This window comes from Apteryx mantelli, unplaced genomic scaffold, assembly GCF_036417845.1.
Source record: "Apteryx mantelli isolate bAptMan1 unplaced genomic scaffold, bAptMan1.hap1 HAP1_SCAFFOLD_20, whole genome shotgun sequence".
In the NCBI taxonomy this organism is placed as follows: Eukaryota; Metazoa; Chordata; class Aves; order Apterygiformes; family Apterygidae; genus Apteryx; species Apteryx mantelli.
Window position 1 is genome coordinate 3990167 of NW_027118553.1, and position 14405 is coordinate 4004571.

The following is a 14405-nucleotide window of genomic DNA, read 5'->3' on the forward strand; positions in this document are numbered from 1 at the left end:
CTAATGCAGACAGCTTCTTCAAGAAAGCCCCCCATGTCTCTTCTCTGACCCAGCAGAGCGTCTGCCCTGACAGCCATGGAGTCCAGGGCTTGAGCCACCTCCTCTGCAGCCAGACCTCCAGCAGAGGAGAGGGGCCTCTCTCTTGCTAGGGTCCCATTTACTGCTGCCCAAGGAAGGGGCTGAGAGCGACTGCCCTGTGATTTCACCATCAGTGAGGCAGCATGCCCAGGTGGGTAAGGTGAGGACTTTCCCAAGTGCCCATCTGCCCCTTTCTTCTTGCCTCCCTTGGCAGCAGGATCATGGTGCTGCTCCTTGTTTCCCCTCCCCTCCATGATGCTTCTGTTCTTCTCTCGGGCTCCCTGGGGTTGGTGGGTTTTCAGCTGCAGTTCAGACACCTGCGCTGTGACTTGTGCAACACAGGGGTCTTCTTGGGAGTGAGGTGTCTGCAGCCCCTCTCTAACCTGTGCAACTCCAGGAAATGTAGTCTGTGCAGCTGGGAAATGAGCTGACTTTCCCTTAAGGAGAACCAATCTTCAGGCCTAATGTTCCTTTGACTGTTTCCTGGTGGTGTCCTGCCAGGCTGTGATCTGCCCTCCAGAAAGGCACTGCTGTCTCATAGCACCTCTGTGATATCTCAGAGACAGATGAAAAAGGTGCTGAGATGCTGAGAGTATGGAGATGGTGGTGGGAGGCTGTATATGGGCATCTGAAAAGAGCCCTGTGTGTCCTTGCCTAGAAAGGGAGTGTGGAGACCTCCCTCAGGTGCCCTGAGAAAGGGAGAGATGGTTGGAGATCTGCGGTTTGGAAACTGGACTCGTCTGCTCTCAGCAGGGGCTGGTTTCTTTTTAAGGCAACATATGAGAGTGATCATCCCCCAGCTCCAAGAGGTGCGAGCAAAGGACAGCTGGGAAGAAGGCTAATAGACAGACAAGCTGTCCTCACTCTGCACCAAGCGACAGGGAATCCATTTTTCTCAGGATTCACTGTAGAAATGCTGAGAATTGCTGCCTTTGAGGGTCACTCCCCAGGGGTGACAGGGGCATCTCAAAGAAAATAAACACTTTTAAAAATCCCCCAAACTCTGTTCCTCAACCCTCATTCTTTAGAAGTGGTGGTGCAGACGCTGAAAAGCCCTTCCACATGCCCAGTGGATTTCACCTGGCAGGAACTGTGAATATCAGAGCTAGTCACCCCCATTCCCATGTATCCCACGACTATACAGCCAGACTGACTCCTGTGGAGCTCATGGGCAGAAGTCCCTGCTCCTCATAAAACACTCTGCCAGTGCAAAGTGTAGCTCAAGCAAGGGAGCTGCGCACAGATCCTGTACGTAAAGAGAGAGGCAAAGTGGGGGGTTGCATGAGAACTGGAACATTTGGGAGGGTTTTTTGCCTGAAAAGTCTCTCCTAACTTCTCAATGTCTTTTCTTCTTTGGACAGTCCCCCACGCCCAGAGATAGTAAAATGTCCAACAGCAGCTCCCTCAACGAGTTTCTCCTCCTCGCATTTGCAAACACACGGGAGCTGCAGCTCTTGCACTTCTCACTCTTCCTGGGCATCTACCTGGCTGCCCTCCTGGGCAACGGCCTCATCATCACAGCCGTAGCCTGTGACCACCGCCTGCACACCCCCATGTACTTCTTCCTCCTCAACCTCTCCCTCCTTGACCTTGGCTCCATCTCCACCACAGTCCCCAAATCCATGGCCAATTCCCTCTGGAACACCAGGGCCATTTCCTACTCAGGATGTGCTGCCCAGCTCTTCCCGGTCGCCTTCTTTATTACAGGAGAGTTTTCTCTTCTCACAGTCATGGCCTATGATCGTTTTGTTGCCATCTGTAGACCACTGCACTACAGGACCATCACGGGTGGCAGAGCTTGTGTCAAAATGGCAGCAGCTGCCTGGGCCAGTGGTTTTTTCAATGCGCTGCTGCATACTGGAAACACATTTTCCATACCACTCTGCCAAGGCAATGTGGTGGACCAGTTCTTCTGTGAAATCCCCCAGATCCTCAAGCTCTCCTGCTCAGACTCCTACCTCAGGGAAGTTGGCCTTCTTGTGGTTAGTGCCTGTTTAGCCTTTGGGTGTTTTGTTTTCATTGTCCTGTCCTACGTGCAGATCTTCACTGCTGTGCTAAGGATCCCCTCTGAGCAGGGACGACACAAAGCCTTTTCCATGTGCCTGCCTCACCTGGCCGTGGTCTCCCTGGTCATCTGCACTGGGCTGTTTGCCTGCCTGAAGCCCCCTTCCCTCTCCTCCCTAGCTCTGAATCTGGTGGTGGCTCTTCTGTATGCAGTGGTGCCTCCAACACCGAACCTGCTCATCTACAGCATGAGGAACAAGGAGCTCAAAGATGCCCTGAGGAAACTGATTCAGCTGGTACTAGTTCAGCAGAAATAACCTGCCCATGCTTTGCGCAATCTCCCTGTGTTAATCATGTTAGTCCACAAAGGTCTGAACTCCTTCCACTTCTCTAGGAGCACAAACCCAGTCTCTCTGACCCAGAGGCCTTCTGGGAATTTGTCTATCACTGTGGCAGACATGTTAATAAAAGAGGATTTCCTCAGTTCAGTGCTTGAAGGTTGGGCTCTTCTTCCAAAGCTGGAGCCAAAAATGTGCTCAAGGACTTTCACCCTGAAAGGGCCTGTTGCTTTTCACAGGGTCTCCTGGGCTCAAGGCAATGAACTCAAGGGGTGATTTGTCAGGGAAGGAAGGTTGGATTCAGCTGTCACTTGTGGGTGCCCAGTGCTCCTGGAGGTGGTGAATGGTCAAGAGGTATCTCCCATACGACCGGGCTGGAGACTGATGCCTGTCCTTCTCAAAGGGAGTATGGATTCCCCCAGGAGAGCACAGGGCATCTCCAAGGGCACCGTGTGCCTCAGGGTGGGCAGTGAATGGAGCATCAGAAGATCAAGTGGAGTCACCCAAAGATAAAGCGATAAACCACTGAATGTCCAGGCTAGTGAGAGCTCTGCAATCCAACGAGAGGCAGTGTGAACCCTGCAGGCACAGGAAGGGAGCCTGGAGAGTGGTTCGTGTCACCTTCAATGAAAAACCATGGGCTGGCTCTAGGGACATCCCTGAACACAGCCTGAGCATTTGAAATGCCCTGTGATTGCTCAGAGCATCGTCCATGGCCACAGACCCCTTGGTAGGGGTTGTCAGGTGCAATGATGCCCATCCAGCTGGGTCTGCTTCCCACCCTGACCACAACAGCCAGCATGGAGTCACCCTGTGGCCCCGCTGCCCCACAGCCACTCGCTCTGCAGAGCAGCACCGCCAGCTTGGGGCCTCACGGGGATCACAGGGGAGGGTCCAGGAATGTCCGAGCAGTCCAGCACTGATGCATAGACCCACTGACCTGGGGAAATGCTCTCCGGAGAGCAGGGATGTGGCAGAGCGCCCTCCTTGCATGTCCCTGTCCTACTGAGAGGGGGGGAAGAGGCACCAGGGAAATGGCCTGTTTCTGCCTGGGGTCAGTGCAGGACTTTTGCATGTGAGATGAACGTGATAGCTGCTGCACTGCAGAAACACCAGCCTTGCTGCAGCATCCACTGCCCCCTGCCCCTGCCCTGCTGACCTGCTGCCACCCCTGTGCTGCCCCATCTCCCATCCCCTTTCCTTATACCACAGGGACCAGCAGTGCAGCAGGAGCTGACACAGCCCCACAGCCACTGCCTGGCCCCTGGCCCTCCCCAGCTCCTCCTCAAACATGACATCCATCTTCAAGAAAGACAAGAAAGAGGATCTGGGGAAGGACCTGGGGGTTGCGGTGGGCATCAAGTTGGCAAGAAAGCAGCAGGGTGCTGTTGTAGCAAAGATGGCCACCGTTATTCTGGGTTGTATTAGCAAAAGTGCAGGCAGCAGGGCAAGTGCAGTGGGACACTGGAAATATCCTGGCAGCCTCAACCAAAGAGAAGCAAAATGAAGAAAAGGCAGAACTGGCAGACTACCCACGTTGGAGAGAGCAGTATGATCAACAGAGTGCCCAGGGACTGCAGACATTTTAAAACAACCCCCCCAAAATGGCATTTCTGCTGTTGGCCAAGTGGCTGGAGCCAGATGTGCCCAGACTTTCTCATGGGGGAGAGCTCCAGCGGGACTTCTGATTTACTCTACCTCTAATAGCATGGCCAAGAATATGATTATGCAGGGGCAGAACATGTTTTTGCTAGTCTAACTTTTTAATTAAAGCATTAGGGCTCATGCTCAAGCACACCAATGTGGGGGGCATTGGCTTTTCATTGGCTTCAGTGGCTGCAGGATGAAGCCTGCATTTGGTCTGAAAGAGAAAAGATTGGGACTGAATGTCCTGAGGGTGATTATAAACTGATGCTTTCCCTGCCCTTCAGTGATACTTCCTCTGGTCACACCTCAGTCTACTCTGAACTCTATTTTTCCCCTTGCATAGTAGATCAGGACTGTGGAGAAAGAGCTGAGTCCAGGGCAAGGCCACGCTGATAATCTGGGCAGCCTGGGGAGCCCCCTGAGAAAGGAAATGTGTGCACGAGACCTCACAGCAAAGGCCTGGATAAACCAAGTGACAGTGACCCTCCTGAGATGCCAAGGATCCCAAGCCCCAAGCAACGGGGCTTCATATGGCGTCCTCTGCTCATGCCAGGGGCTCATGAAACATCTCAGAGAGCAAGATAAATGTCTGTGGGAGAGGTGGAGAAAGAAAGCAGAAATGAATCAAAAGAGGGAGAATTCGGGCCTGCAGTCCCACCAGTAAACATCTCCAAATACAGGTGGATTTACTCCCTCTCTGGCAAGGCTGTTTCTTCCATGACCAGCAGTACCTGGGGGAAGGAGGGTGTTTTTCCTGACACCTCTTGTGGGATGAAGGGCAGCAGGATTTGAGAGACTCCTTCCAGCCAAGGGGGAGTTGCTGGGCACTCAGGCAAAGATTTCAGCCTGGGACCTTCAAGTCCTGGGTGGCTGACAACTACAGGATGCCTCCAATGTGTGGCTCACAAGGGACCTGAGTCACATCGCAGCCACCACTGAAGCACCCTCAGAAGCAGATCCCATAACATCTCATCTGAATGAGACCTGCAGTATTTCCCTACCTTTCCCTGGGCACCTAAAACTTTCTTTTTAGCTCCTCAGCCCTGGGGAGCAGCCTCAGCTCCTGGAGTGCTGGGGAAGGCACCAGTGACTGCCAGCCCTGCCGCTACACCCAGAATTTCTTTGAATTGAACTAAACCAAGTCCCCAGGGTGCTCCCTGCAGCCGACTGGATGGGCACAGATGGGACCTGGCCATTGCTGTTCCTCCAAAGCATGTTGCTTGAGGAAGTGCTGGAAGAAGAGGCCTGGTGGGATCCTCATGGCACTGCTCTGCCTGGGGCTGTGATAATGCCCTGCAGTTCCTAGGCCAGGCGCTTGTGGACAAGCAGGCAGCAGTGCTTATGGGAGTCCATCAGGAGCATGCCCTCCAGTTGGGCAAGGAGACCTCAGGCTCTTGTCACCCTGTAGGAGAGCATCTGGTCACTCAGAGGACTGGGTGGAGGAGGGATAGGTCCCACAGCTCGTGAAGTGAAGGTGCTGAGGTGTGCCTGTGACCAGGGCACTGCTACCTCCTAGGCCCTCTGTCAGCTCCCGGGAAGCCACTGCAGGAGCAAGCCAGTCCCAGAGAACGACCTTCCCCACATTCCTGGGAGCCAATGACAGAGTCACTTCTGTGTGAGAACATGACCAGGAGCAGGGCCGTGGCTGGGGTTTGTGCTTGTCAGGTCACTTCTGCCTGAGTGCTGATAGGCCAGCAGCAGGCACATGGCTTCAATTCCAGTTGTAAGGTCACTTATTCCTCTGGAGCTGACAGGCCAACAGGAGGCTCTTGGCTCATGTAGGTTCTTGTGATGCCACCACAGTCTCTGGTGGTGATAGGCCAGAGACAGGCACATGGCTGGTATGTTCATTGTGGGGTCACTGCTGCCTGGGTACGTGATAGGCCAAAAGTGGGGACAAGGCTCTGATACTGACTGTGAGGTCACTTTCTTCTCTACAAATTATGTGTCATCAGCAGGCTCTCGGTTGCTGTAGGTTCAGGTAAAGTCACCTCTGTCTCTGCTGCTGATAGGCCAGAATCACCTTTATGGCTTCAGTGCATCTTGTGAGGTCCCTTCTGCCTGAGTCCCAGATAGGCCAGCAGCAGTTTCTATTTTTATGTCATTGCATCAAGTGCCTGCACTGAACTACAACAGCTGTTTGTAACATTGGGATCTGCATCTGTCTCAGCTTCCTAGTGAGTGAGGGGCTTCGTCTGGTCGTAGTGGGCATCTAGTGTCCTTTCAGATGGCCAAGGAAATATCCCACTTGGCCCCCACCTGATGCTCCGGAAGGATGTGGGTCTCCCAGTTGCTCCATCAGAGCAAGCAGACACTGGCACATGCCTGGGACCAACTCTGTCTCTTCAACTGTCACCAGGTCTTTGTGTGTGAGCAACTGACTCCCACCCTCCATCTCCAGTGATTACAATGGGAGTTTAGACAAGGAGCTCACATGCAGACACCTCTGTTGTGCTCACTTCAGTTTTGGCAAGGGGAATCCCACCTCCTGTGTGTTTGTGGAGTTCATGGGAGGGATCTGCATCCCACTGCATCCCAGGGGCTGTCAGGGGCTTCTAAACGGGCATGAGATGCCCAAATTGACCCATCTGAATCAACACCTGAACCATGTGTCCATGAGCTCCCTTCTTGTCCTCTTCTAGGTGTCCTGCCTAGTTAAGACATGGGAATATGGCTTTCCAGGGTGGGACATTTCCACCTCTCGTAGGTAACCATCCTCTGATGAAACAAGTGACAGTGCTGTAATTGGTCTCTGCATTGTTTAGAGATGGACTAGAGGTGATTATTTTGGTTTACCTCAGTGAACATTTCCCAGGAGGAGGCAGCCCAAGGGACAGAGAAATTCATGCCTTCAGCTGGGCCACTATTGCCGAGTGGGGCCAGGCTCCTGGGATGGAGGGAGCTCATGGCAACCTGACAGCACTGCCCAGAGACAGCTGTGTGCAGGAGCAGCTCCTCTGCAAAGAGCAGCAGGGCTCTGGGCACTGCCTGCTGCTGCTGACATGAGAGGAGAGAAGGCAGAGAGAAGTGAAAGGCAGTGTGGAGTGGGAGGCCAGAGGAGAGCTCACTGTGGGAGGAATCTTCACAGCCCTGAACACGGTAAGTCTCTGGCTGCGGGGCAATGCTGCTGAGGTTCCTGGAGGGCTCTTAACCTATTCCATTCCATCACTCATAAGTTTTCTACAGATAGCTCTCCCAGCTTCTCCAGCGTGGGGAGGAGGAGATGCTTCAGAGCAGGGATTCCCTGCCACACCGTCACAGGGACAGGGCATGCTGCTACCTTCTCCCAAGGACAGCTGCAGGGCTGTGAAGCTGGGACGTGCACACAGGTCTGCCCAGGGCTGTGATTCAGAGCCTTGTCCTTGCAGCACAGAGGAAGGTGAAAAAAGGGTACTTGGAAGGGAAGGAGCTTTCCTTCCAGGGCTTTCAGTTTCCTAATTTTGGTAGGGAGGAAAAAGGAAAGAGTTTGCTGGTTTGTCAAGGGACTGGGACTCACAAACCTTCACTCTCAGAGCTCAATAGGTCTGTGAGAAAGCTCAGCAAACCCCTTCAACCCCACCTCCACCTACAACAACACCAGCAGCACCTTCATGACTTGCTCAGGGTTTATGTGACCTGCTGCTTAGGACCTACAAGCACAGAGATGCCCCTGCCCAGGTCTCAGTCCCAGAAGGTTTCTGCAGGGCAGAAGTGAGAACACAGAGGGTGGGACAGGGTCTGTGAGCGCTGACAGGGAAACGATGTTGGGACAGAGAAAGCTCCAGGTGTCAGGGACAGCTCCAGGGAGCAAAAATGGGCAGGGAAGGAGAGGGAATTGCTAACAGAATCATCATGGGATGATGGATTTGGGCAAGTCACAGTCAGTCCCTCCAAAGCAGACACTTTCCTCTGAGCAATCTCCCCCTGTGTCTCCTCTCCCACCTAGTAGAGCCTCTGCCCTGACAGTCACAGGGTCCAGGGCATGAGCCGCCTCCTCTGCAGCCAGACCTCCAGCAGAGGAGAGGGGTCTCTCTCCTGCTAAGGGCCCAGTTCATGCTGCCGAACAAAGGGGCTGAGAGTGACTGCCTTGCAAATGACGTCGTCTGTGAGGCAGCATGCCCAGCTGGGTAAGGTGAGGGCTTTCCCGAGTGCCTGTCTGTCAGGATCATGGTGTTGCTCCTTGTTTCCCCTCCTCTCCATGATGCTCCTGTTCTCTCGGGCTCCCTGGTGTTCAGGGTTTTCAGCTGCAGTTCAGACACCGACACTGCAAGTTGTGCAACAGAGGGGTCTGCTTGGGAATGAGATTTTCCCAGCCCCTTTCTAACCTGTGTGGCTCCAAGAAATGCTGTCCGTGGGGTTCAGAAATGAGCTGACTCTCCCTTAAGGAGAACCCATCTTCAGCCCTTAACATCCTTTGACCATTTCCCTGTCATGTCCTGCCAGACTTTGCGCTACCTCCAGAAGGGCACCACTGCCTCATAGCATCTCTGTGACATCCAAGAGACCCGTGAGGAATCTGCAGAGATGCTGAGAGTATGGAAATGGTGTTGGGGAACTGTATATGGGCATCTGAAAAGAGCCCTGTGTGTCCTTGGCTAGAAGGGGAGTGTGGAGACCTCCCTCTGGTGCCCTGAGAAAGGGAGAGATGGTTGGAGATCTGCGGTTTGGAAACTGGACTCGTCTGCTCTCAGCAGGGGCTGGTTTCTTTTTAAGGCAACATATGGCAGTGATCATCCCCCAGCTCCAAGAGGTGCGAGCAAAGGACAGCTGGGAAGAAGGCTAATAGACAGACAAGCTGTCCTCACTCTGCACCAAGCGACAGGGAATCCATTTTTCTCAGGATTCACTGTAGAAATGCTGAGAATTGCTGCCTTTGAGGGTCACTCCCCAGGGGTGACAGGGGCATCTCAAAGAAAATAAACACTTTTAAAAAATCCCCCAAACTCTGTTCCTCAACCCTCATTCTTTAGAAGTGGTGGTGCAGATGCTGAAAAGCCCTTCCACATGCCCAGTGGATTTCACCTGACAGGAACTGTGACTGTCCGAGCTAGTGACCCCCATTCCCATGTATCCCACCACTATACAGCCGGACTGACTCCTCTGGAGCTCATGGGCAGAAGTCCCTGTTCCTCATAACATACTCTGCCAGTGCAAAGTGGAGCTCAAGCAAGGGAGCTGCACACACATCCTCTCCGTAAAGAGAGAGGCAAAGTGGGGGGTTGCATGAGAACTGCAACATTTGGGGGATTTTTTACTTGAAAGGTCTTTCCTAACTTCTCAATGTCTTTTCTTCTTTGGACAGTCCCCCACGCCCAGAGGGAGCAAAATGTCCAACAGCAGCTCCCTCAACGAGTTTCTCCTCCTCGCATTTGCAAACACACGGGAGCTGCAGCTCTTGCACTTCTCACTCTTCCTGGGCATCTACCTGGCTGCCCTCCTGGGCAACGGCCTCATCATCACAGCCGTAGCCTGTGACCACCGCCTGCACACCCCCATGTACTTCTTCCTCCTCAACCTCTCCCTCCTCGACCTTGGCATCATATCTACCACTGTCCCTAAATCCATGGCCAATTCTTTGTGGGACACCAGGGCCATTTCCTACTCAGGATGTGCTGCCCAGGTCTTCCTGGCTTTCTTCTTGTTTGGAGGAGAGTATTCTCTTCTCACTGTCATGGCCTATGACCGCTATGTTGCCATCTGCAAGCCCCTGCATTATGGGACCATCATGGGCAGCAGAGCTTGTGTCAGAATGGCAGCAGCTGCCTGGGCCGGTGGTTTTCTCACTGCTGTGCTACACACTGGGAACACATTTTCAATACCACTCTGCCAAGGCAATGTTGTGGACCAGTTCTTCTGTGAAATCCCTCAGATCCTCAGGCTCTCCTGCTCAGACTCCTACCTCAGAGAAGTTGGCCTTCTTGTGTTTACTGCCTCTTTAGACTTTGGATGTTTTGTTTTCATTGTGCTGTCCTACGTGCAGATCTTCACTGCTGTGCTGAGGATCCCCTCTGAGCAGGGACGACACAAAGCCTTTTCCATGTGCCTCCCTCACCTGGCTGTGGTCTCCCTGTTCATCAGCACCGCATTTTTTGCTTACCTGAAGCCCCCCTCCCTCTCCTCCCCAGCTCTGGATCTGGTGCTGGCTGTTCTGTACGCAGTGGTGCCTCCAGCAGTGAATCCCCTCATCTACAGCATGAGGAACAAGGAGCTCAAAGATGCCCTGAGGAAAGTGATTTCATGGACATTTTTCAGCAGTGGTAACATTGCCTTTGCTCTTCACAAATGACTCCCCCTATGTCCCATACCAGGACTGAGCTTTGTTTGTCCACTTTATTTTTATTATGACTATTATTACTATTGTTATTATTATGTGTTTTCATATTGCTACACAATTGCTTGGATTCATTCCACTTTTACTGAGACTGCTCTGTCTCACCTGTTACCCATATAAAGTTGTGTCCAACACTGGGTCAGAGCTGACTCCCTCACAGTATCTCTGTAATAAAGTAGGTTCTTCCTGGCGCAGTGCCTGAAGACTGGGTTCTTCCTCCAAAGCTGCTGCCCTCACACCCTGTCCCCAGCACATGTCCTTCAGACAATCTTGCCCACCCTGTGTGCTGGTCCTTACCCCATATGTCACCCCCAGACAAGGCTCCATGCCCAGCTGGAGGACTGGGCATCCAGCTGTGAGTTCTGGGAGGATGAGTCCTCTCCTGGGTCCTCTGCAGGGCTGGCAGGGAGCATGCAGAGGAGGTCCTGGGATCATCTGCTTGGCCTGTAGGCCATCCTCCTCCCATGGCGGGCCTCAGACAGGGTGCCTCAGTGCAAAGATGCAGCCCAGCTTGTTGTTGCATGAACAGAGAGGAGAAACTGCCCCAGGAAACTCCTCCCAGACCCAGGCCCTCGTACCAGCCATTTCCAGCACTGGCCATTCTCCATGGTGCTGGTGAGGGGTGATCTTGGAATGTGACCAGCTCCATCTGGCTGCTGGGTTCAGCACCTGTATGGGGGGAATGTCCAGTCCTGCCTGGGCTCTCCCTGTGCCCAGACCCCAGCAGACTCCAGAGCATGGCCTTCTGCTAAACCCAGGGGGACAGTATCAGGGCTGGGCAGGGGCTGGGAACTGGTGGAAGGCTGCAGAACAGGAGGGCCTTGGGGGACAGGGCACTGAGGATCCTGCCGGGGGAGATGTTTCCCCATCCCAGAACTCAACTTGTTCTTTGCAGTGGCTGCACAGTGGGGCCATAGGGCCAAGTGCAGGGCAGCAGGGCTGGGCCAGTGCAGGAATGAGGTGCAGATGGGAGTCACAACACTCCAGGAAGCTCCCCACAGTCGTGGAGTGGACTCACGGCTGCAAGCAGGGTCGGGAGTTTCTCAAGGGCCAGAGCCACCGGCACCACCTGCCACAACTCCCAGACCCAGCACAGATGGTCAGTGCCCTGCACCGCAGCTCACAGTGTCCCCTGCCCTGTATCACCGTCCTCTCTCAGGAGCACCGCTGGGTGTGTCACTCCCTGCCTGGGTGTGGAGAGGAGATGCTGGAGGTCTTCTCTTCTCACGCCTGCTGAACCCAGCTCTGCCCTGGTGTTGGCCCACAGGCTCTGCCCTGGATCATGTTATGTCTCTGTACACCCTCCTCTGAGACCACACAGGGATGTTCAACACACACCTCTGCTTGGAGATGGCCACCACGGCCTGCCTGCATGCTCCCAGGAGATCCCAGCAAGGCCATGCTTGGAGGTGAGGTTGTGATTGTCCTTGGTCAAAGTAGATGGGATGGTCTGGCTGGGGGCCAAGGGGAGGAAAGCACAAGAGACAACAAGGAGAAGATGCAGGAAAGGCAATTTCAAATGAGTTTAAGAAAAAAAAAAAAAGAAACAACCATGGTAGCTGAGCAGCGCTGGGGCAGGGGCCAGAAGATCTTTAAAAACACTCCTGGAGAAAGCACTTACCAACCTGATCTGACTGTCAAGTTAGCCCAGCTCAGAGCAGATCGTGGTCCTGCAGATCTCTGGTGGTCCCTCCCAATCCAAATCTTCTAGGAGGAAGGAGTTGGAAAGTGGAGTCCTGGGCAGGGGACACTGTTGTGGGGTTGAGGCCTTGCTGGCATTTGTACTCCCTGATCCACCCTGTCCTCAGAGTCACACAGTGAGCGAGTCCATCCTCCAAAGGAGTCTCTGCTCCATGGACAACAGGAGTCAAAGCAGTGCCAGGAGACTGCAGAAAAGTTCTCAGGAACATGCCAGGCATTCAGGCCCTTCGACTGCTGAGGTGTCCCCAGACTGGTGCTTTGCATCCTGGGTCTGAAGGGCTGAGAAATCTTTGCAGCCAGAGCAGACCGGAGTCCCACCTCCTGGGCTCATGGGTTACAGGGCACCAGCAGGGCTGTACTGGCTGCAGGGAGGGAATCAGTGCCCGGGGCATGAGCAGATCCCCCTCTGCCCTCCCCTCTCTCTTCACACCTTGGGACAGAGATCATGTTTCCTGTGTTGGTCTTCTCTGCTGGGCTGTATTCCCAGGTGGAAGGGACACAGGCTTCCCACTGGGGAAATGCAGGAGAGCCCAGTCTCATCTAGAGGAGCAGGGTCCCACCACACCTGCTGGGTGGCCAGGGCTGCAGGCTGCAGACCCCACTGTGCTCCCTGCACACCTCCTGCCTGGGGCTGGAGGGTGCCCAGCAAGAAGGCAGGCATGCCTGGGGGTCTGCTGCCATTGGGGTGGTGGCCTTTGGACCAGCCTCTGTCTGTAAGGGACTCAGGAGCTTCTCTGCCTTCATGTTAGTGGCAAAGTTAGTGTGCCAGGTTGTTCTCTCTGGAGAGCTGAGGATTTAATTCTCTGGAGACAGGGAAAAGGAAAGCTTTTTGTCCATGGGACTTATACTACGTTGTCAACCTGCTGCTACCTTCTCCTGCTCTATCACCCCAGAAGTCCTTTGGCAGGGACATTTTGGGGTTTCTGACCCTCCATCTGATCCTGCTGTGAGCAGCAGGTTGCACTACAGGCCTCCTGTGATCCCTTCAAGCTGAATTATCCTAAAGGCCTATGATCTCCGGCCCCATTTCAAGCACAAAGCAAATGTCCCTGGGACAGGAGCAATTTGTGCTTCATGTGACCATCTAAAAGAAGGCAGATGAACACCTCCCCCCCCTTCCTTGTTGACTGTAAGGCAGCCTGGGAGGCACTGCCTCAGGCATATCTACATTACCCCTGAAGTTCTTTGCATCCACCTTTAACCACATAGAAGTCCATTGCCTGGATCCCCTCAGTGGTGAGGGGAGAAATGCAGGCTTTTCTGCAGGGTGAGTTCTCTACCTCTGTAGTTGCACCTCTAGGTAGATGGTGCCATGCTGCCCTTTCTCTCCTGCCTGAAGCTCAGCCTGGATGGGGATGTGAATGTGGAGGTTGGCTGTCACTGCAGTGACTGTGAGATGGTGGAGAGGTAGGAGGAATAAGAGAATCACCACCCTGGGCTGCAGCAGAGAGGATTTCATCTTGTTCAGGATCTGCTTGTCAGCATCCCGCAGGTGACTGTCCTGGAGAGCAGAGGAGCCATGGAGCTCTCTTGGATCATCAAGGACAATGTCCTTGAAGTACAAGAACACAGGAAAATCTGCAGGAAAGTCCATCGGGGCCTGGCCTGAGGTTGGCAGAGATGAGCAGGGACTTTGAGATTTAGGACTTAAAGAGGCAGAAGGAAGTGTACAGAGGGTTGGAAGGGGAACGGGCTATGCAGGAAGAAGACACAGCAATTGCATGTGGTGGGAGGGATGGAGTTAGGCAAGCCAAAGCTCAGCTGCAGCTGGAGCTGGAGGTGGAGCAAGGAAGAGACAGGAAGGGCAACCAGAAGGGTTCTGTAAGCACATGGGCAGCACAAGGCAGGCAGCCAAGGAAAACGTGGTCTCCCTGCTCAGTGGGACAGGGGATGTAGTAACAAAGACAGGGGAAAGGCTGAGGAGCTCATTGCCTCTTTTACCTTGTCTTTTACTGGTGTTGCCTACTGCCAGGCCTCCCTGGCCCCCAAGTCCTTTGGCAGCATCTGTGTTAGCAAAGTGTCACCCATGGCAGAGGAAGATGCAGCTGGGGAGGACTTTTGTCAACTGGGCACACACAAGTCCATGGGACCAGACAGGAAGCACCCCAGGGTGCAGGGAGAGATGGCTGGAGTCATTGCAACGCCGCTGTTGATCATCTTTTAAAGGTCTGGGTAATCAGGGAGGTTCCTGATGCCTGGGAAAAGGCAGACATCGCACCCATTTTGCAGAAGGGCAAGAGGGAGGATCTGGGCAACGACAGGCTGGTCCTCTTCATCTCAGTCCCTGGGAAGGTGATGGAGCAAATCCTCCTGGAAACCATCTCCAA